Below are 21,247 nucleotides of genomic sequence, written 5' to 3' on the forward strand. Positions count from 1 at the left end.
AAAGCCTTGAGTGAAATTTCCTTGTTGGTATTCTTATTACTATATTTGACTTCAGCATCAAATTTGTAATAGTCACAATTACATGACCTAAGGACTATTCCTTATTTTTCTATATTCTGAAAACAATTGTGCGAGATTTTGGACATAAATTTTCCTTAGCACTTGTTAATCATGTCCACTAACTCTCTAGGTTTGGAACAATTTTTATGTGTGAAAATTGGTGGGTTTTTAATTTTAATTTTAAATTATTTAATTGTTATAGTGCTATTAGGTTTTCAATGGTCTTAATGAGTACTTTACAGGCTGCTGGGGGAAGGAAACTCATCACCAGTCTTAACCAATAGTGAAGTATGTGAACTGAAAAGTGATTTGGGAAGCTGTGCTTCAGACACATAGAGGCTGTTTGATATATGACCTCACACTGGCTGTCAGAAACTGCACAATATTTGGCCCAGCAGCATATCATCGTGGATAATGAAGGAAGGCAAAAACAAGGATACTAAAATACTAGATAGATTGGTTTGAGGGAGGGAGGTGTTCAGTAGAAGGGGCACACAGAATTGGGGGCAAGAAAGAAGGATAGGAAGTGTTTTAGTTACCTTTGCATTGCTGGGACAAAGCTCCCAACTAAAAGCAGATGATGGGAAGAAAGCTATTTATTTTAGCTGATATTCTCATAGGGAAACTCCACAATACAGGTGAGAGATGGCAGAGCAGAGGCTAGACATTACTGTTTTGCCAACATCAGGTTAACAACAGCCACAGAATGAGCTGAACTCTAGCAAGGATTAGCTGGTTATAACACTTCTAAGTCAGCCCCCAACAACACACCTCCTCCAGCAAGGCTTCACCTCCCAAATTGCCCTCAGCTGGGAACCAAGCATACAAAACACATGAGTTTGTGGGGGACACCCAATTCAAACCACCACAGGAGGGTTGCTTGAGCAAAATACATTTTGTACATATAAAAAAAAATCAACAAAAATTTAAAAAAATGTGCATTTACATTTTTTTTGTTGACATTTCCATGGTTCTTGGCTGCCTACCAGAACTGAAAGAAGTACGGCAAGACTGAGTTAGGGTATTGAGGGTATATATCATCAAAATGTAATCCATGTGGCTGGGCATGGTGGCACATGCCTTTAATCCCAGCACTGGGGAGGCAGAGGTAGGAGGTTCGAGGCCACCCTGAGACTACATAGTTAATGCCAGGTAAGCCTGGACCAGAGTGAGACCCTACCTTGAGAAACCAAAAAACAACAAAAAAAGGAATATCTGTGCATGAAAATGAGGCCTGTATAAGTCGAGGGGGGCTCAGAGACTTCCTTGACCAACAACTCATTGAGTAGTACCCATTCCTGGCATAGATATTATTGTTTGATAGTCCATGGCTACTAAGAGGATCAGCATTATGCATCCGTGTAGGGAGCCTTCATTGTATTATGATTATTTTTCTATTTATATATTTTATAAGGCTCATTTAATAATATGCTTTCTTATGGAAGTTTTGGTTAGCCTTCCCCCACCTTTGTCCCTGCTTAACAATTTCTAACCACAGTGTTTCACCCCCACTGTTTTCATATCACTGGTGTTCCATTATCTCTTCAGTTTAATGTCCCTTTCCCCTCTTACCTGTTTTCTTTTTTTAATATATATTTTATTTATTTATTTGAGAGAGAGAAAGAGGTGGGGATGGGGGAGGGAGAGAATGGGCACACCACTGCAAACAAACTCCAGATGCATGTGCTCCATTGTGCATCTGGCTTACGTGGGTACTAGAGAATTGAACCAGGATCCCTTGCCTTTGCAGGCAAATGCCTTAACCTCTAAGCCATCTCTCCAGCCCTTTTACCTGTTTTCTAATTTCCTGATCACTGCAGACAACCGGATTTGTACTCCTTGGCCTGGGGAGTCAATGTTAGATGGACTCTTCATGTAAGGGAAAAAAAAATGCAGTGTCTGTCTTTATAGCTTGAGTTACCTCACTCAATATGATATCATCCAGTTCTAACCATAATAAAACACCATTGTATTTATGTACCATATCTTCAGTTACCATTCATCAGTTGATGGACATCCATGGTGGTACCACTTCTAGTTACTTGGAATAGAGCAGTAATGAACATGGATGTGCAAGTATTTCTGCAGTAGGCCTTAGAATTCTTTGGGTATAATCTGAGAAGAAGCATAGCTGGGTCGCACAGCAGTTCTATTTTTAACTTTTAGAGGACACTGACTCTCATAGTCACTGATAGTTCACTCCCATCAGAGTGGAAAAGGTTCCTCTTTGCTCACATCCTCACAACTGTTCGTGTTCATGATGGCTGCCTTCCTGGCAGGAGTGAGATGGAATCTCAAAGTCATGTGGATTTATGTTTTCCTGCTGGCTGAGGGTATTGAATAGTTTAAAAAATATTTGTTGGCCATTTATATGTCTTCTTTTGATGATTTCCCATTCAATTCCATAGTCTTCATTTTGAATGGTTGCTCATTTTCTTGATACTTACTTTTTATATTCTTTATACATTCTAGATATTAATCTTCTGTCTGTCTAGCTGGTAAAATTTTTCTCCCATTCTCTAGGCTGCCTTTCAAGTCAGCTGATAGTTTTCTTTGTTGTACAATAGATATTTAGTTTCATGAGGTCATATTTGTTGACTGATTGCATTATTTCTTGGTCAAACAGGGCACTCTGCAGAAAGTCTTGCCCTATGCCTGCATATTTAACTACATTCTCTACTTGTTCCTCCACCTATTTCAGATCTTCAGCTCTACTGTTGAAGTTCTTGCTCCATTTTGAGCTGATTTTCATAAAGGGAGAGAGATAAGGGTCTACTTTCATTATTCTACATGTGGATATGCAATTTCCCCAGCACAATTTGTTAAAGTTGCTGCCTTTTCTCCAATATGTATTTTTAGAATCTTTGTCAAAAATAAAAAGTTACATGGAATTATATAGTTACATGGAATTATAGCTGTGTCTTCTATTAAATTGATCTATGTATCTATTTTTGTTCTTGTACCATGCTGTTTTTATCACTATGGCTCTATAATATAGCATGAAATTGGGTATGGTCATATTTCTGCAATATTCTTTTTGTTAAGGATAGTTTTGGCTATCTGGATTTTTTGTGCTTCCATGAGAATTTTAAGATTATTCTTCTCTATTTCTGTGAAGAATGGTACTGAAATTTTGACTGCATTGAATCTGTAGATTGCTCTTGGTGGGATGACCATTTTCCCTGTATCATTTCTTCCAATCCATGAACATGAAGGACTGGTCTGTCTTCTGGTATCACTCAATTTCTTTCCTCAGTGTTTTAAAGATTTTATTGTAGAGTATCTAACCTTTTATGACTATTATTAATGGGACTGTTTCTCTGATTTCTTAGTATGCTTTCAATGATATATAAGAAGGCTATATAAGAATGGTATATAAGAAGGCTACTCACTTCTGTGTGTGTGTTTGCATCCTGGCACATTACCGATATATTTTTAGATATTTTCTTGAATTCAATTTGCAAGTATTTTAATGAGTGATTTTTTTCAACTATTTTCATCAGGAATAATATTCTGCAGTCTTCTTTTTCTGTCTTTCTTTTTTATCTGTTTTGTTGTGTTTGTGTCACTTTCTCATCTTTCTAGTAGTGTAATGCAGGCTTTGTGACAGGAGTTAGGTAGCATTTCATTCCTTACTAGTCTTTTGGAACAATTATAGAAGCATTGGTTTCACTTCTTCCATAAAGGAGTGATAGAATTCTGCAGAGAATCTGTCTGGACCTGGACTTTTGTTGCTTGTTTTAGACCTTTTTAAATAGTTTATCTCATCTTGTCATAAATTTGTAGGTCTTATACAACTAGAAATTTATCCATTTATTTGCCATTTGGTAGAATATTGATTTTTAAAATATTTCCTTATGATTCTTTTGATTTCACTGGTGTCTGTTGTAATATCTATGTTTACATCTCTAACCACAAGGATTGGTTCTTCTCTCCTCAAGAAGGGATATTTCATTTCTAGATAACATAACCTTAGGGAGTGGTTGTGTGTCCTTTAAGATTCAGGTCTCCCAGACTTAACTTCCTGAATCCTCAGAGCCTCCTTTCTCTCTTCAGTCTCAGGATATCTGCTACATAACAAACATACATTGAGTTTTGACTAACTGATTTATTTCTTCTACCTTGATTTGAGCCTTATCATCTGTCTCCTACATGGTCCATTCTATTGGTGAGGATTTCCACAGAGCTTCTTATTTGATGTCTTAGATTTTTTGTTCTCCTCGTCATTTCAGTTTGGTTTTTCCTTGGCATTTCTATCTCTTTATTGAGGTCCATTTTCTTGTACTGGCTTTATTTCCTCATTCTATTTAGCTATTTGTTTTCTCTTAGAGCTCATTCACAAGAATCTATTCACATCATCTTTGAATTCATTCAGTTGTTTGTGTTTGCTTGGGTCTCGTTCATGTATTAATTCATGTCCTCTTTGAGTTCTTCGTGTGTGTTTATAATTGTGCTTTTGAATTCTTTGTCTGGGGTTTCCTCTAAATGGACCTCATGGGTGAGGGGGGTGTCCATTATGGGATTGGGAAATCGTGGAGTCTAAAATATAGCTTTGGCTTTTTGTGTTACTTGCTCTGGGTTGAGACTTGCCCATCTGGAAGTATTGTGTTGGCCAGGTCTTTCTGGAACACCTGTGTCAGGTGAGTGTTTGGATCAGTACTTGGTGTTCCTTTGTCTTAGCTTGTCTTTGTTTGGCTCAGTGTTCCTTGAAGTTCACTTGTGGAAATAGTTAGTGCTGATTTGTGGATTAGGTAGATGAGGTGACCTCATTTCAGTGGGGAGTGCATGCATACCTTCTGATCTTTCATGCCAGGGTAGGTGCATTATGCAAGTCACATGGACGGGTGAGGGGAAGACAAGGCAGAGCAGGTGGCTTAGGCTGAAGTCACACATGGGATGAATGGTGATCAGCTCTGTGAGGCACATGTGGAGTGGACAGACTGCACCAAGACTCACATCCATGACAGCTGTGGAGGGTGGCACAGGTGGCAAACGGAGTACACTGAGCAGAACATAATACCTAGTCTCCTGCACCAGCACTAGCAGTGTGGGTAGGGGAGGGATGCATAAAGTGGGAGAGTGGACTCAAATGCTTACGTACTCCATGAATGTCCTTGGACTTTCATTAGGTGGTGGTTTGATTCAGGTGTCCCCCATAAACTTAGGTGTTCTGAATGCTAGGTCTCCAGAAGATGGCAATTTGGGAATTGAAGCCTCCTAGAGGCAGGGGATTGTTGGGGGTGGGCTTATGGGTGTTATAGCCAGCTTCCTCTTGCCAGTGTTTCACACACTCTCCTGTTGCTATCATCAATCTGATGTTGGCCATGAGATGGTGTCCACCCTCTGATTGTGCTATCATTTTCCCCTTTCATCATGGAGCATCCCCTTGAGTCTGTAAGCCAAAATAAACCCTTTTTCCGCACAAGCTGCTCTTGGTTGGGTATTTTCTGCCAGCAATGCGACCCTGATTACATCACGTGCAGTAGCAGTGGCAGTGTGGGAAGGAAGGGTCACTTGAAGTATGCCCAAACTCAAACTCACAAATGACAGTGCAGGCAAGGAAGAGGATGAGTATAGTTTTATAAAGTGTACTTTTTATTTGCAAAGTTGGAGTGGATTAAGTTTCTTCTTGCTATTTTCTAACTTAGTTTATGAACAGAAAGGCAATATTTATACAAGATTTTATAAGATGTGTTGAGGTCTTTTAGCTTATTATCAACCTCCATTTACTTAGTGCATTTTTTTTATTACTAGTTATGGACATTTTAGTATGTAAACAACACATTTAGTGCTTATTCTGTATGTGTCCATGAAACCACCCTGGATAATTGTACTTTTTGAGTCAATGTATATTATCTGGTTTTCATCATCTTAATCCAATAGCTACTGAGAATTAAATGTGTTTAAAGCCCCCTACTATGGTATGGATTTTTCAGTCTCTCATTGTTTTGACAATTTTTCTGCACTGAAGCCTTTATCTTGTCTTGGACATTTCCAACTCTGTCTACTGTTTTTCCTCTTCCTCCTCCTCTTTCTTCTCTTCCTTCTTCCTTCTTCTTCTTCCTTCTTCTTCATCACCTCTTCCTCCTCCTCTTCTTTCTCCTCCTCCTCTTGTTCCTAGTCCTTCTTCTTGTTCTTCTTTTTAAGGCTGAGTCTCACTCTAGCCCAAGTTGACCAGGAACTCACTCTGTAGTTTAGACTAGTCTCAAACTCCTGGTGATCCTCCTATCTCATTCTCATGAGTGCTGGGATTAAATATGTTTCTGGTTTTTAATTTTTGAAATGAAAGCTTCATCCCATATGCTTTGAATGCTTCATAGTCTTCAAATTTCCATTGGTTCTTATACTTAGCTTATACTTTTCATTTATTTGTTGTTTGGTATTTATATTATTTTTATATAGTATTAGGATTAAACTCAAAGCCATGAGCATGCTATGAAAACATTTGTTTATTCGTTTTAAAATGCTCCTCAATTTCTTGACTTTTTTTGCATTGTATGTAGGAAGGTGGTGGCTTTCTCATTTCACTTCTAATTCTGTACTGGCTTGGAAGCTACATACTGTGTGTCTGTCATAGCAGCCCTGGAAAATTTAACATGCTAACACAAATATAAGAAGAATTAATATCTTTATCCTCTCATAAAAAGACAAAGATATCAGAACCTGCACATTCTATTTATAGCTTTAGCCCACACTGATGTAAATTCTCGCTCATAATTTTATTTCTATGAGCTTTTAAACTCACAAATTAATGATGCTATTCACCACATGCTCAGGTTTTCTTTACATTTACCTGCCCATGCCATTTCACATATACTTCCTTTCTGCATTTCAGTTCTTCAAATAAGTTATTTTTCTTCTTGTAGTACATCTTTTAAAATTTCTCTTTGTTGATGATTTGTTTTAAAAGTGCTTGTAATGTAAATAATTTTAGACTTATGTTTGTTTTATTTCAATACTGAAGGTTCTGCTCCTCTGGCTTCTAATTTATCTTGTTGCTCTCAGCAGTATAAATATTATTTATATTCCTGTGTAGGGGGTCAAACTTCATGTGTATTTATTTGTAAAAACTTGTCCTTGCCTTGCATATTCTGTAATTTTGCCACATGTCTCAGTATAGATGTCTTATTTATTTTGTTTCACTTATATTACACTTCCTTAATCCCAAAATTGGCATCTTCCAAACATTATATATCTGAATATCGTGTACTGTGTTCTTGTTTCTCTCCCTTTGGAAGCTAATTGCATCTGAATATCTCAGTTAATTAAACTTCCCTCTATTTGTCATTCTGAACTCATTATACATCCACCTAGATCTCGACTGCTTCTTTCATTCAGTTAGTCTTAAGTTTCTGCATACATCTATATACACTCACAGAGAGCACTCATATGTAATTTAGATGCATATAGAAATTTTGTTTGTGTCATGTTCATATCTGCCATGTCATTTCCTTGGCAGTCTTGTTTTTAGTCTTTTTCTTTTCTTTTTTTCTCTTTCTTTCTTTCTTTCTTTCTTTCTTTCTTTCTTTCTTTCTTTCTTTCTTTCTTTCTTTCTTTCTTCTTTCTTTCTTTTTTTTTTGAGGTAAGCTCAACAGAGTGGCCTATTTTATGTGAGACAGTGAGAGCAAGAGCAGGAGAGAGAGAGAGAATCCGCCAGCCAGGGCCTCCAGCCACTGTAATCAAACTCCAGATGCTTGCGCCACCTAGTGGGCATGTACAACATTAAGTTTGCCTCACCTGTGTTCATCTGGCTTATGTGGGATCTGGAGAGCTGAACATGGGTCCTTAGGCTTCCTAAGCAAGCACTTTAACTGATAAGCCATCTCTATAGCCCTAGTCATGCTTTAAATTTATCATTTTATGATCTTAAAGATATTAAAGACATATTCATTTTACTTTTTTATATAATTATTCTAGCATATGCTAACTTTGTGGGTTTAATCCTCTAGTTTATGGTTTCTCCTGATGTTCACTCACTCTGCCTTGCTTTACCAGGTGGAGTTTTAAAAAATTTATTTTTATACCACAAACCATTGTAACTTTGCACTGTGGATTCTTTATGGCATAGCTTAAGACAATATTTCTCCAGTGTATTTTTTTCATCATAAGTAGGGATCATATCAACTTGCAACCACTATAAGCTGATCTTACATAATGAAGTTTTTGTGCCATGCACCTAATGTAACTCCCAACCATAGGCCAATGTGAAGAAGAGACTATTAAGATTTCTCAAATGAAAGTTACATTACTTTCACTGAGAACTCAACAATTCCTTCCAATTGGATTTTCCTTTTTCCTGTCTTCTTTATGATATGGTCAAATGATATTCAACCTTCCTCTGCAACTAAAGGATATTTTACACATTTGTAGTGATTATGTGTGTGTGTGTGTGTGTGTGTGTGTGTGTGTGTGTGTGTATACTTATGCTTCTGGGAATTGAATTAACACTTTATACATACTAATATAGCATTCTAACCCTGAACCACACTCCCAGCCATGTGGAGATATATTTAATTGTTTCAAGAGATTAGGCAATGTGAATGACATTTACTGGGTGATCTGGAAATAAGTAGATGCTTTGCCATATATAGGGCTGTACTGTATAAGAAATGTTCATCATTTATATGCTGAAAATTTACTTACCAATATCTAATTCTAACATGAACATTTTCTGGTGTGTGTGTGTGGTATATGTGGTTTGGTGTATGATGTGAAGTGCTAGAGGGGGGAGTATTCACATGTGTTCACAGATGGACATGTCCAGCAGGCATACATATGGAGGGCAGAAAAGAAAGTTACAGGTCCTTTTATCAATCACCTGACTGCTTTAGTGAGATAGAAGTTTTCACTAACCTCCAAGTGGCTGCCTTTTGGTCAGTGAAGCCAGCAATTCCTTGGTCTCTATCCACCCCAGAACTGGGGTTACATATGTACATCATATGTCCATTCTGGGTGTTTTTTTTTTTAATGTTACTGCTGGGGAATCAAGCTTGGGTGTTCTCAGGCTCTTTCCAGCCCTTATGCTTACACAGCAAGCACTCTTACTCACAGAACCATATCCTGAGCCCCAGCATATTCTTTAATCAAAATACCTTGATTTTTTTTTGTTGTTGTTGTTCTAGGAACAAGGCTTTCAAAGTGGCCATTACTTGGTGTGATTAGAACCTTGTCAGGTATTCACCACTATTTAAAACCATGATCAATGCAAAAGGAACCCATCAGCTAGTGACCACACGTTACCTGTGTGCCAGCTTCTAGCACAGCTCCCGCACAGGTTGAGCATCTAACTGCTTTCTCTTGTTCTAGCTTCATGTTTATTTTTAAGAGTTTGTGCTTGCCTGTGTAATCTGTAATTTTTGCCTTGGGTCTCAAAGTATATTTCTTCTTTGACTTCAGTTATATTTTACTTTTACTGTTGTAATTATTATTAATTATTATTATTATTATTTTGGATTTTCAAGGTAGAGTCTCACTCTAGCCTGGACTGACTTAGAATTAGTCTCAAGGTGCCTCACACTCACAGTGATCCTTCTACCTTGGTCTCCCAAGTAGATGAAAGGACTGTGCGACTACACCCAGCCTATATTATACTTATTGAAGCCATAAAATTGTCATCTTCTTACTTTATTTCTTGCTTACATTACAGTTATGCCAACTTTTAATCTCATAAGTTATAGTATATTTTATTTCAGGATAATAAAGTAGACATTATAGAATTCAAAAAGAGGGTACTGTGGGTAACCTCTCAAGGGGTCCCAGATATCTATGGTTTTCAATATGTTAAGCCAAAGGCTGAAATCCATCACTCTCAGTTTCAAAGAGTAATTGAACCATTAGAATCCTTTTCCTGTCTTAGTATTTTTTCCTAAGTATTTTCCTTAAGGTGTTATTGAGTCAAGAATGGATTTTAACGAACTTTTAAACAAACAAAAACATTTAATTAAGATTTACACTTGCAAACAGGTGATGATTATTTTCTTACTTCTCAAAGATTTTCTTTGGATCAAAATAGACTTTATATAAAAGCACTTGACAATCTGTAAAGTCCTAAGTAAACGCAAGTACTTGCTTGGCAGCCGAAGCATGCTCCTAAGTTAATTAGTGACATGAGGATCTCCAAGAGAAGGACTCAAAAATTTTTTTTAAAACTAATACATGCTTTCTACCCTAGAAAAATGACCCTCAGTGATATCCCAGCTTTGAACTGTTTCCTTGTCTCTTCTTCTCCACTCAGAAAAGGATTGGACACTACGTCAGGGAGGCAACTCATTTGCCAAAATGTTCTTGAGGAAAAGCAGATTACATCACATTAGTTAAAGGTACTTACTTCAGTAACAAGATCATAGGATAGTTTTGAGGAAGATTCAATTGCTTTAGATTATCAAGCACCCCACTTGTTAATCTGGGAGTGTCTGCCTGACTTTCTTTCTGACTCAGAAATGACCCTCTGGCTCTAGCCTGGCTCCTCATTTCCTATCTTTCTTGGTGCCCAAAAGGGTTCATCACTTCTGCTCATGTCAACACAAGGTTCTTTTATTGTTACAAACTTGCCCAACCAGGGCTTGTGGTATAGAGAGGGTCAAGTATCTTGGGAGGAGGGAGGACAGCATCAATCACAGTCACAGAGACCAGGACAAACCCGGAGTAGTCTGCCCAGCGTTAGCTATGAGGATGTGAGATGCTTCGAAGGTTCACACAAATGTGTCTGGTGGATTCCTGATCACTGGATCAGGCAATACTATCAGTGTGGGGAGGAAGGAGAGTGTTACATGATTCTGTTATCCACAAAAGGCGAAAAATAGAGGCCAAGAGCTCTGCCTAAGTGGTGCATGGTATGGAGTAGGGAAGATCCTGAAAGGCTTGTAGGAGCCACAGACTTCAGAGAGGCATCTGATTGATGAGGCTTCATGGGAAATCGAACATCTGATACAAGTCAGTACACAAAGACACAGCTTGATAGAGGTCCAAGGGTGGGACACAGCTCCAAAAGACACAAACTACTGGATTATTACTGTGTTTTTTTTTTCAGGAAGAAATTCAATTTCACATGATTTAAAATTGAGAAGTGACAGAGCAGTGCTCAGCACTGAAATATCTCTATCACACCTTCCAAGGCTCAGGCTCCATTGCAGAAGAGGTGTTAGAAAGAATGTAAGAGCCAAAGGTAGGATAGGACACCTTACAACGTGCTCCTCCAGACACAAAGTGGCCTGGATATCCATGACCTCACAGTGCCTGACATTACCTACACAAGATCATTATAATAGGAGGAAAAGATGATGACTTCAAAATGAAAGACAGACTGATTGAGATGGGGAGAGGATATGATGGAGAGTGGAGTTTCAAAGGGGAAAGTGGGGGAGGGAGGGAATTACCATAGGATATTGTTTATAATTATAGAAGTTGTTAATAAAAAATATTAAAAAACAACTTTTCCAATTTTCCAGATTGAGTTAGAGGCAAAGGTGGGTCAAGAACTCAGGGCACCAGATTCTCTTGCAGGTATGCCATGTCCCCGCTGTTATTAAGCATGGCACTAGAAGGGGTTTGGTGCTCTGAGGTAGATAATTCCACTCAGTTTTTACCCATTAATTGCCTTGCCAGCTCCTCCACCTGCTTGCATTTGAATCCCTTCCTAGCTGGCCTTATGAGGCAAAGCTCCCGGCAGTCTCCTCCAGGAATATGGGTGGCCAGGAGCTCACACAGTGGCTGGAAAGATTCTGTGAATTAACAGATACCTTTAGTTTAATCATCACCTCTGCTAAAGAACCTCAACATGTTGGCTGCACTCCTGGAAAATGTATTAACCAGTCCTGGGAGCCTGACTTCACAAATCACATGGCTAATTATTGGCCAATAAATTAGAACACCATGCTTGAAGCTGTTATTCAATTTTCCATGTTAGCAGCATGTAGAGTCTGAAAAAGATTCAAGAAGGTTTCACTGCTTTTGATATGAAGGCTTTTAGGAACATGATATTAATGTGAGAAAAGCCACATGGCAAAAGTGCCTTGAGATGGAAAGATTTGTTATTGAACAAAGGTAAAACAAAACAGGGCTGGAGAGATGGCTTAGTGGTTAAGGCACATGCCTGCAAAGCCCAAGGACCTAGGTTTGATTCTCCAGGTCACATGTAAGCCAGATGCACATGGTTGCGCATGGGTCTGGAGTTTGTTTGGAGTGGCTAGACTCCCTGGTGCTCTCATTCTCTTCTCTCTCTCTCTCTCTCATAAATGAATAAAGATGAATCTATTGTGGAAGAGGTGGCAGAAAGAATGTAAGAGCCAAAGGAAGGGTAGGACTCCTTACAAGGTGCTCCCCCCAGACACAAAATGGCCTGGGTGTCCATGACCTCACAGTGCCTGACACTACCTACACAAAAACATCATAATAGGAGGAAAAGATTATGACATCAAATTAAAAGAGAGACTGATTGAGATGGGGAGGGGATATGATGGAGAGTGGAGTTTCAAAGGGAAAAGTGGGGGGAGGGAGGGTATTACTATGGGATGTTTTTTATAATCATGGAAGTTGTTAATAAAAATTTAAAAAGAAAAAAAGTACTTAAACAACAAAAAATGAAACAAGCAACAACAACTACAACAGCAAAAAACCACCCACAGCTCTCACCTCAAAGGGGAAAAGACATATCAGTGACTATGGCCTGGGAGTAGAGACTTGCCACCCCCAAATCCATGTCCCAAGTTTGTAAGAGTTTCATGAAGTTTTTATAGTAACAGAACAAAGAAAGTCATAATTTAGGACATTTTTCAAACATGTTGGTGGAAACCTCATGCTAATGAGTTACAGCAAATTGGGGACATGTCTGCTACAGGCTTCAGATACTGTCTGATGACATTCTTAACCTTTGAGTTGGTGGAAGTCAGTGGTACATTCTGAACGGTTTCACTTGACAGCTACAGGGATGTTAGGTCAAACACAGACATGAGCAATAAACGACTAATGAAGGGACCCAAGAGAGCTTGAGACTGTTTGGCTCTGAGCCTGTAACACCTAATCTCTCAACAATCACAGAAGTCCGTATCAGTCAGCCTTGTTTGAATTAGAGGCAGCTGCTTTGGGTGACATCAGTTCACAGAGCCACATCCTTGGCTGCTTGTGAGGCTGCTGGGATGAGGATCAAGGCCTGGTCATTGCAGGGGCCTGTGTGAGGGCCACTGGTGACCCTGATGGCCTTCATTCAGCAGCAGTAGCAAAGGCTTATGAATGGTTTGAAGAAGAACTCGAGTTGTAGGTTGGAGGATGGGCTACCCTTGTGGAGAGTTTTGGAGTCAAGACAGACAGTCAGAGGGAGCAATTAGAGGGAGTTTAAGCAAGTCTGAGCTACATAGGAGAGGGAGAAGAGAGTCCTGGAATATATCTCAATTTTAGACTCTCTCTCTCTCTCTCTCTCTCTCTCTCTCTCTCTCTGTGTGTGTGTGTGTGTGTGTGTGTGTGTGTGTGTGAATCTCCAAAGAACATTTACTTGGGGAAGCCAAGCCTGACAGTGGGAACACACATGCTCTTTTTACCGTGAATGTATATTTATGAGGCCGAGGCAAGGGGAAATTTCCAAAGGGGAAATGCAGAGGTTAAATAAGCCATGTTGAAACAATAATCCTGGCTGCAAGGATTCATAGTGTAGAAGGCAACAGTCTGCAGCTGAATTGACAGTTGCTGGCCAGATGCCCTTGAAGAATCTGTTTTTGTGAGTGTGCAGGGTGGTGGTCCTGGTAGTGTCCTGTGACTCATTCTTGTCATTAAGCACAGATGAATGAGATCTCCTCCTCCATAAGCTTCTGGCTTTATGTACAAATTCTGGTTAGGACTTGGCAAAAGTGATTCCATTTTAATATTTGCAACTTGCACATACCACAAGTGATTAGCTGCATTCCATGCTCTGTGGGTCTATAAATACACCTAAGTTTAGTTTCAAACCAGAGTTTTTGTGATATAATTCTGAATGCATTTATTTCTCTGCTTCTTCAAGTTTCTAAATGTAAAGTCCTGCCCAAGAATTGCTGTTTGTGCTTATGTAAATGGGATAGTTTCTCATTAGAAATGGCCCCCAGGATTAGTTCAACAGACTTTTGTCAAGCCTGTACTAGGTGTTCAAAGTTCTTCTGAGCCCAGGGACACATTTAGCAAGCTAGATGTTGTCTCTAGTGCCATGGGTCATATTAGAGTCTGCACAGAGTAAAACAAGGTTAGAAAACCCTGGCCGCCTACTACTTGTATGATGCGACGCAGTGTAACCAGATGGAGCCAAGTTCAAGGACTGGAACTATTATGCCTCAGTTATATGACACTGGACAGCACACTTAGCTTCCTTGAAAATCATTATCCTCTTTGTAAGAGTTGGGCACCAGGCAGGGGAGATGGTCAGTGAGTAAAGTGCTCCGTGCACACACACGGAGGACCCGTAATCCCAGCACTGGGGAGGCAGAGACAGAAGATCTATGGAGTTCACTGGCTAACTGCTCTAAGCAAATACAACAGGTTCAATGACAGACCTTGTCACCAAGAATAAAGTGAAGAGAAGTTGAGGAAGACACCCAATGTTGACCTCTTGTATGCAAACACATGCAAACAGACACATGCAAATTACAAAAAAAAGCTGGAAAGGATTATAGTTAGTGAGGTAACCCAGGCCTAGAAAGCCAAACGTCGTATGTTCTCTCTCATATGCAGAACCTAGCTACAAATGATTGCATTTCTATGTGAGTAAGAAGAAAACTCAGTAACAGAAGTAAGTAGGCTAGAAAGGGAGGGAGGAGGACTTAATAGGCTGGTATTGTATATATGTAAGTAGAAGAACAGATTAATGGGGATGACAAGACCTAAGTGAGGTCAGGGGAAGAGAGTGAGTAAAGGAAAGGTGGGGGGATGGCTAATCAAGATCTAAGAGGATGTAAATGAGTCTTATGGAAACCTACTTTCTTGAACAACAGAACACTCAGAAGCCATAGATTAATACTAGAAAATTAATTTTCAGTGCCAGGGAAGGGATACCTTCCAGTGAGTTGTTGGCCAGGGAGGTCCCTGATGCCCCCCCCAAACATTACAGGCTATTGCCAAGACTCTTGGTTTCCCACCAGGAATAAATGGTAACATCCTACTGCTGAAAACTCCTCATACTTGTGCTGCAAGGCCACTGAGAAATCCTGCTGGAACTGAGCTAACCTCCTCCATGTAGACTACCTAACAGAATACTGGAAAAAAGCTACACTCCATGCAGTTCTATGGGAGAGAGAGAAATCACCAGTGGAAAAACTCAACAGGGGACACTGCAAGCCTTAAATTTGGTCAACCAGGCCAAATGAGCCAACAGATGCAATAGTGACATGTCCATTATGGGGGAAACCAACCCCTCTCTAATTGGACTGGAGTACATCCCTGATACTGAAAACCTACAACAGGAGTACTCTTAAGCCCTAGGGGTGTAATGTCTGCCAGTGTCTGGCTAAATGTATATACTATGCTCACCAAACTGCCCAGTAAGCACTTCTCTTAACATTCATACTCATATATTAATGCTACTCTCACTTTTGGTTAGAGAACCTTCTCTTTTCAGATGGCAGTGACCTTGGGATGACTCAGAACACACCATGGTGAGAAGTGACAGAGGAGTGCTCAGCACTGAAATATCTCCTTCCAAGGCTCAGGCTTCCTTGTGGAAGAGGTGGTGGAAAGAATGTAAGAACCAAAGGAAGGGTAGAACTCCTTTACAGGGTGCTCCTCCAGATACAAAATGGCCTGGATATCCATGACCTCACAATGTCTGACACTACCCCCACAAGACCATCATAATAGGAGGAAAAGATGATGACATCAAAATGAGAGACTGATTGAGATGGGGAGGGGATATGATGGAGAGTGGAGTTTCAAAGGGGAAAGTGGGGCAAGGGAGGGAATTGCCATGGGGTATTGAATATAATTATGGAAGTAGTCAACAAAAAAACTAATTAAAAGTTAAAAATAAGCTGGGTACCAGTTTTACCCTATGCTTACTATTACAGGACTTAAGAAAAAGCACAGAGAGTCTCTAAAAGGGTTCTATTAGCTATAGGAGAATATCAGTGCAGCAGTTTTAGGTCTATTTTTATTATTATTATTATTATTATTGTTGTTGTTGTTGTTGTTGTTGTTAGAAATACGAGTGTTCTGTGTCATATAAATATTTGTCTTACTTTCATGAAAAGCCTCTTACTATGGCAATGGTCATGTAAAGTTCCCCTAATGTCACCACACGACTCTGGTACTCAGCTTCTCCTCGTCAGGGTCTCAGAGCCTCTACCCAGTTCCTTGTCGCTGTGTCACTTTAAACCAAATCACTTCTTATTTGAAGCTCAACCAAAAGGAATGTTTGAAAATAAAACTAGTCATATCTGGTCTTTCAAACTCTTATGTACACATGTGTTTTTGCTTTGGGTTAAGGTATAATTATTATTTTTGTTTATTTTTATTTATTTGTTTGACAGCGACAGACAGAGAGAGGAAGAGACAGAGACAGAGAGAGAGAATGGGCACGCCAGGGCCTCCAGCCACTGCAAACGAACTCCAGATGCATGCGCCCCCTTGTGCATCTGGCTAACGTGGGTCCTGGAGAATCGAGCCTCGAACTGCGGTCCTTAGGCTTCACAGGCTAAGCCATCTCTCCAGCCCAAGGGTATAATTATTTTAAAGATTTATTTTTTAAAGACAGATGGGGGGAAGAGAGAGAGAGAATGGGTGTTCCAGGGCCTCCAGCCACTGCAACTGAACTCCAGATGTGTGCACCACCATATGCATCTGGCTTACATGGGACCTGAAGAATTGCACCTGGATTCTTAGGCTTCCCAGGCATACACCTTAACCACTAAGCCATCTCTCCAGCCCCAATAGGGTGTAATTCTTATTAAAATAAAAATAGATCCTTTTATTTTTTCATAAGCATGATGATTGGGTGTTCATGCTGTTGTGTGACGTGTGCCTCCCACAAACCTTGTTACGCTCTGGCAAATAACCTGCCTGATGTGAGAAAAAAAATGAACAAAAGGAAAAATAATAATAATAATAATTGGCCTGATAATATTGAGACTAAATGTGAACTTGTCTCACATACCTTGTTTTGTGTACTAAGCCTGAAACATTGATAATCTTCTGTGATGTTTTTGTCCTTCTCTGATAGTGATGTTATTTTATGAAATTTACAATGTGAAGAAACAGGGCTCTTCTCTCCTGCCTTCTGACCCTCCCCATACCCAAATCCACTGCTACGAGCAAAAAAAGTTTTGGCAAAGCAATTTAGCAGAAAAAATGACAGTTAATTTGTGGAAAGTATATATTTTTTGTTCTTATAAATATTTTTCCCAAGTTAGGATTTAACCACAAAATATCTTTTCCAAATGGCAGGAAACATTCACACAAGGTATAAAATTCAAGGTACATGACATATTATGTACGAATATTTTGTAAATGAAAAAACTGGAACTTAATTGAAAGGAAAGCTCAGGGAGCTTGACATGGGTTTGGTCAAAGAGAGTTATTTCCAGGACTCAGACAAAATGCATGTCATGGGTTTCTATGTGGGGCTGAGGAACATGTCTACAATCCCAGTGTTGAAGACATGGAGGCAAGAGGATCAGAATTGTAAGGCTATCCCAAGCTACAACGTAGCACATGATTTATATGAAATGCTATCTTAAAAACAAAACTGTTTCTCTAACAGACTTGTAGCCAGGGATCTTGGCTTCCATCAGAATTAACTCATTCAACCATATTTTCCTGTCATTCACTGAAAAATTTTTGCATGTTGAACAACTACTTTGTGCTCAGTGTTGGGGATGAAGCAATTATTGTGGCAGGCATTATGACAAACTCTCATGGAACTGATAGAGAAATGGGGAAAACAAAAAATATCCATAACTCATTGGACTTAAGAAAATTATCAGAGGACTAGAATATAGAACTCTAGAATATAGCAGAGAAAAATGGAGCTACTTAAGCTAGAATGGTTAAATATAGTGTCTCTGTAAAGATAACATTTAAATTGAGGTAACAATGGCTACCCAAAAATTCCAAGGAACTATATATTGCAAATCACAGGCAACAAGATAGCAAGTGTGCTGACGTGGGAAGGCTCTGAAACATACTGAGAATTCCAGGGGCCTGGGTGATAGATCACAAGAAGGACGGGCAGTGGAAGCAAGTGCCCTGGAGTGAACATGGCACCCTGCGATTAGACGTGTCCCCAGATTCTGTAGAAAATACGTGATACCAACTGAGAAAGGGAGCAGGGAGACTAATTAGCACTCTGTTAGGTAATCTTTGCAAGATTGCATGTGGCTTTGGGGTGGTAACAGGAAAACAAAGAACCAGAAACAACTGGAGCAGGGTGGTAGGTACACTTCCCCTCCATGGTGGACTAGTCCTGGAAGAACAATTCCGGAGATCTAAGACTCTTTCTCTCCTGAGTGTGGATTGCTGTAGACCACCATCCTGTCCAGTGCAATGTGTCCACTACGTGCTACCCCACAGATAACTCTCAGACGAACAAGAGGAGTTTAAAACAGGCTGGCGAAGTCGGAAATAGATGAAGAATATTTGATCTATAAATTGCATATAATTTCTTTGGTAAATGAATGTAGTCTACCCACTCTGTGCCAGATGCTTCTAGGGAAAGAGTGATGGGGCAGGCAGGCAAGTCCCCACCAACTTAAAACAAAAATTATTGAGGGGAGCATGCGTGTGGTAGGTTTGAATGGGCAATGACCTTCTTAGGCATGTTTGAATACTTAATCTCCAATGGGGCAGTGCCTTTAGGAGATGGAGCCTTGCTGGAGGAAGTCACTGGGAGTGGGCCCAGGCCTACTTGGTGTTCGTTCTCCCTCCCTCCCTCTCTCTCTCCTTCCTGCTGACATGATGATGTGACTCCTCTTTACTGTTCCTACCACATTTTCCCCACCTTGATAGACTTCCCCTTGAAACTGTATGCCAAAAATAAGACTTCCGCTTTCGTTAGCAGCTTCTGGTTGGGGATTTTGTGGCAGAAACCAGAAAGTAATTGATATAGAGAGTAATTAGTTGATGAACAGATACAATTTATAGTTTCGATAAGAATTTCTAAGAACTAACTACAAATGAAACTTAGTATATAATTCTTTTTCCTGATACTACCATGAAATCACTGGGTACTTAAAAAGATTTAGTTGACAGTTTGAGAGGTTAAATGGCCAAACATCACAGTGCCAGTGCTGGCAAGGACTTGCTGGACTGTGTCCCCTCATGGCAGATGACCCATCACAGAAGCATGTGCAAGAAAAAAAAAGAAGAAGAAGAAGGTCACATGAGAGACATGAGGCCATAGCAGGGGAGGAGCCAGGCTTACTCTCTGTATAACATATCTCTAGCAGGAACTACCTCCAGGTTCCAGGTGAGCTAACTCAAGCCCTTTGAAGTGGGATGTCCTTTATGACCAAACAACCTCCCCCCAGGTCCTACCCCTTGCAGTTCCCGCTGCCCCTTAACATTACCACAGTAGATCAATGACCCTTAGGGGACAAACAATATTGAAACCATGGCACTGGGTGGGCCTAATGTTTGTTCATGGAATAAACCATCTTAAACGGCTTCATCATGATTCAGCAGGTCCAATGCCCCCAAGGGAAGAAGGCTGGGACAGGCTTGTCCTGATTCCATCCTGACAGTGCAATCTTTCATCTTATTTCATAACATTTGATCTAGTTTGTCTCAAGAATCCTAACTCCTATCAAATGAGAATTATTCCACAAGAGGGTGGATGGATTCGTTCTTTATGTAACCCTTACTGCCCCTACTGTCTTTCATTAGACTAAGTATCTCATATCCAGAATTCTCTAACAGCCAATTTAGGTACTTAAGCTTCATACACCAGTGATAATTCTTGCTAAACTATTTCCATTTAGAGAAAAAAATATGTTATTTGAGCATTTAGAAAGTGTGTGGGAAGTATTGGAGAGATGGCTTAGCAGTTATGGTGTTTGCCCTGCAACGCCAAAGAATCCAGGTTTGATTCCCCAGGACCCACATAAGCCAGAAGCTTATATGCACAAAGGGCACATGATTCTGGAGTTTGTTTGCAGTGGCTAGAGGCCCTGGTGTGCCCATTCTTTCTCTGTGTTTGTCTCTCTTCTCTCTATCTCTCTTGCTTTCTGCTTGCAAATAAATAAATAAACACACACACACACACACACACACACACACACACACACACACACACACACATATATATATATATATATATATATATATATATATATATATATATATATATATATATACACATACATTTAAAAAAAAGAAAGTGTGTGTGAAGAAAGGGGAGCCAGAAAGAGAGCTAGGAAGGGAGAAGGAAGTGGAAGAGAGATGACATAGCATCCAACAACAGTGGCTTTTGTGAGTATCAGATGAAGTCATTTGTTTATAATTGCTTAGAAGAGATGTTTACCCAAGGAGCTTTGAGATGCCCGCCTGGCCTTAATGTGTATGTGTTTGCTTAGACAAGTGGCAGCAGTCAGTCCCACATGGTGCTGGCAAGGAAGCCCCCATAATTCCATTGTTTGGCAGCAGCTTTCTCTAGACAGCCCATTTCTTTTCTATTCTTTTCTTTTTTTCCAATTTTTTTTATTAACAACTTCCATGATTATAAAAAATACCCCATGGTAATACCCTCCCACCCCCACTTTCCCCTTTGAAACTCCATTCTCCATCATATCTCTTCCCCAAATCAGTCTCTCATTTTGATGTCATGATATTTTCCCCCTATTATAATGGTCTTATGTAGGTAGTGTCAGGCACTGTGAAGTCATGGATATCCTGGCCATTTTGTGTCTGGGGGGTGCATTGTAAGAAGCCCTGTCCTTCCTTTGGCTCTTACATTCTTTCTTCCACCTCTTCCACAATAGACCCTGAGCCTTGAAAGATGTGATACAGATATTACAGTACTGAGCACTCTGGTCATTTCTTTCCAGCAAATAAATTTACTAATCCAGGTAAGCTTCTCAGAAAAGAAATATTTTTCAAAGGGATTTTGTCAATTTTCTATAAATAGTCCCTTACTGAAAACATAAAACTTATCTTATTGATAGGAATAAAATTAATCGTTTGAGACAGATGGCCATAGTTATAAATTCTTTCAACTTCCCATTAGAAGGAAAATAAACATTAC

At 39.7% G+C, this 21,247-nt stretch overlaps 1 non-coding gene across 1 annotated transcript; it reads left to right on the forward strand.

The window, feature by feature from the left end:
* The first annotated feature begins 16,972 nt into the window (after positions 1 to 16,972).
* LOC123457947 lies at positions 16,973 to 17,076 on the forward strand. The gene has a single exon (XR_006635295.1). It is a non-coding gene; the product is annotated as a small nucleolar RNA U13 (small nucleolar RNA).
* Positions 17,077 to 21,247: the final 4,171 nt, after the last annotated feature.

This window comes from Jaculus jaculus, chromosome 1, assembly GCF_020740685.1.
Source record: "Jaculus jaculus isolate mJacJac1 chromosome 1, mJacJac1.mat.Y.cur, whole genome shotgun sequence".
NCBI lineage: Eukaryota > Metazoa > Chordata > Mammalia > Rodentia > Dipodidae > Jaculus > Jaculus jaculus.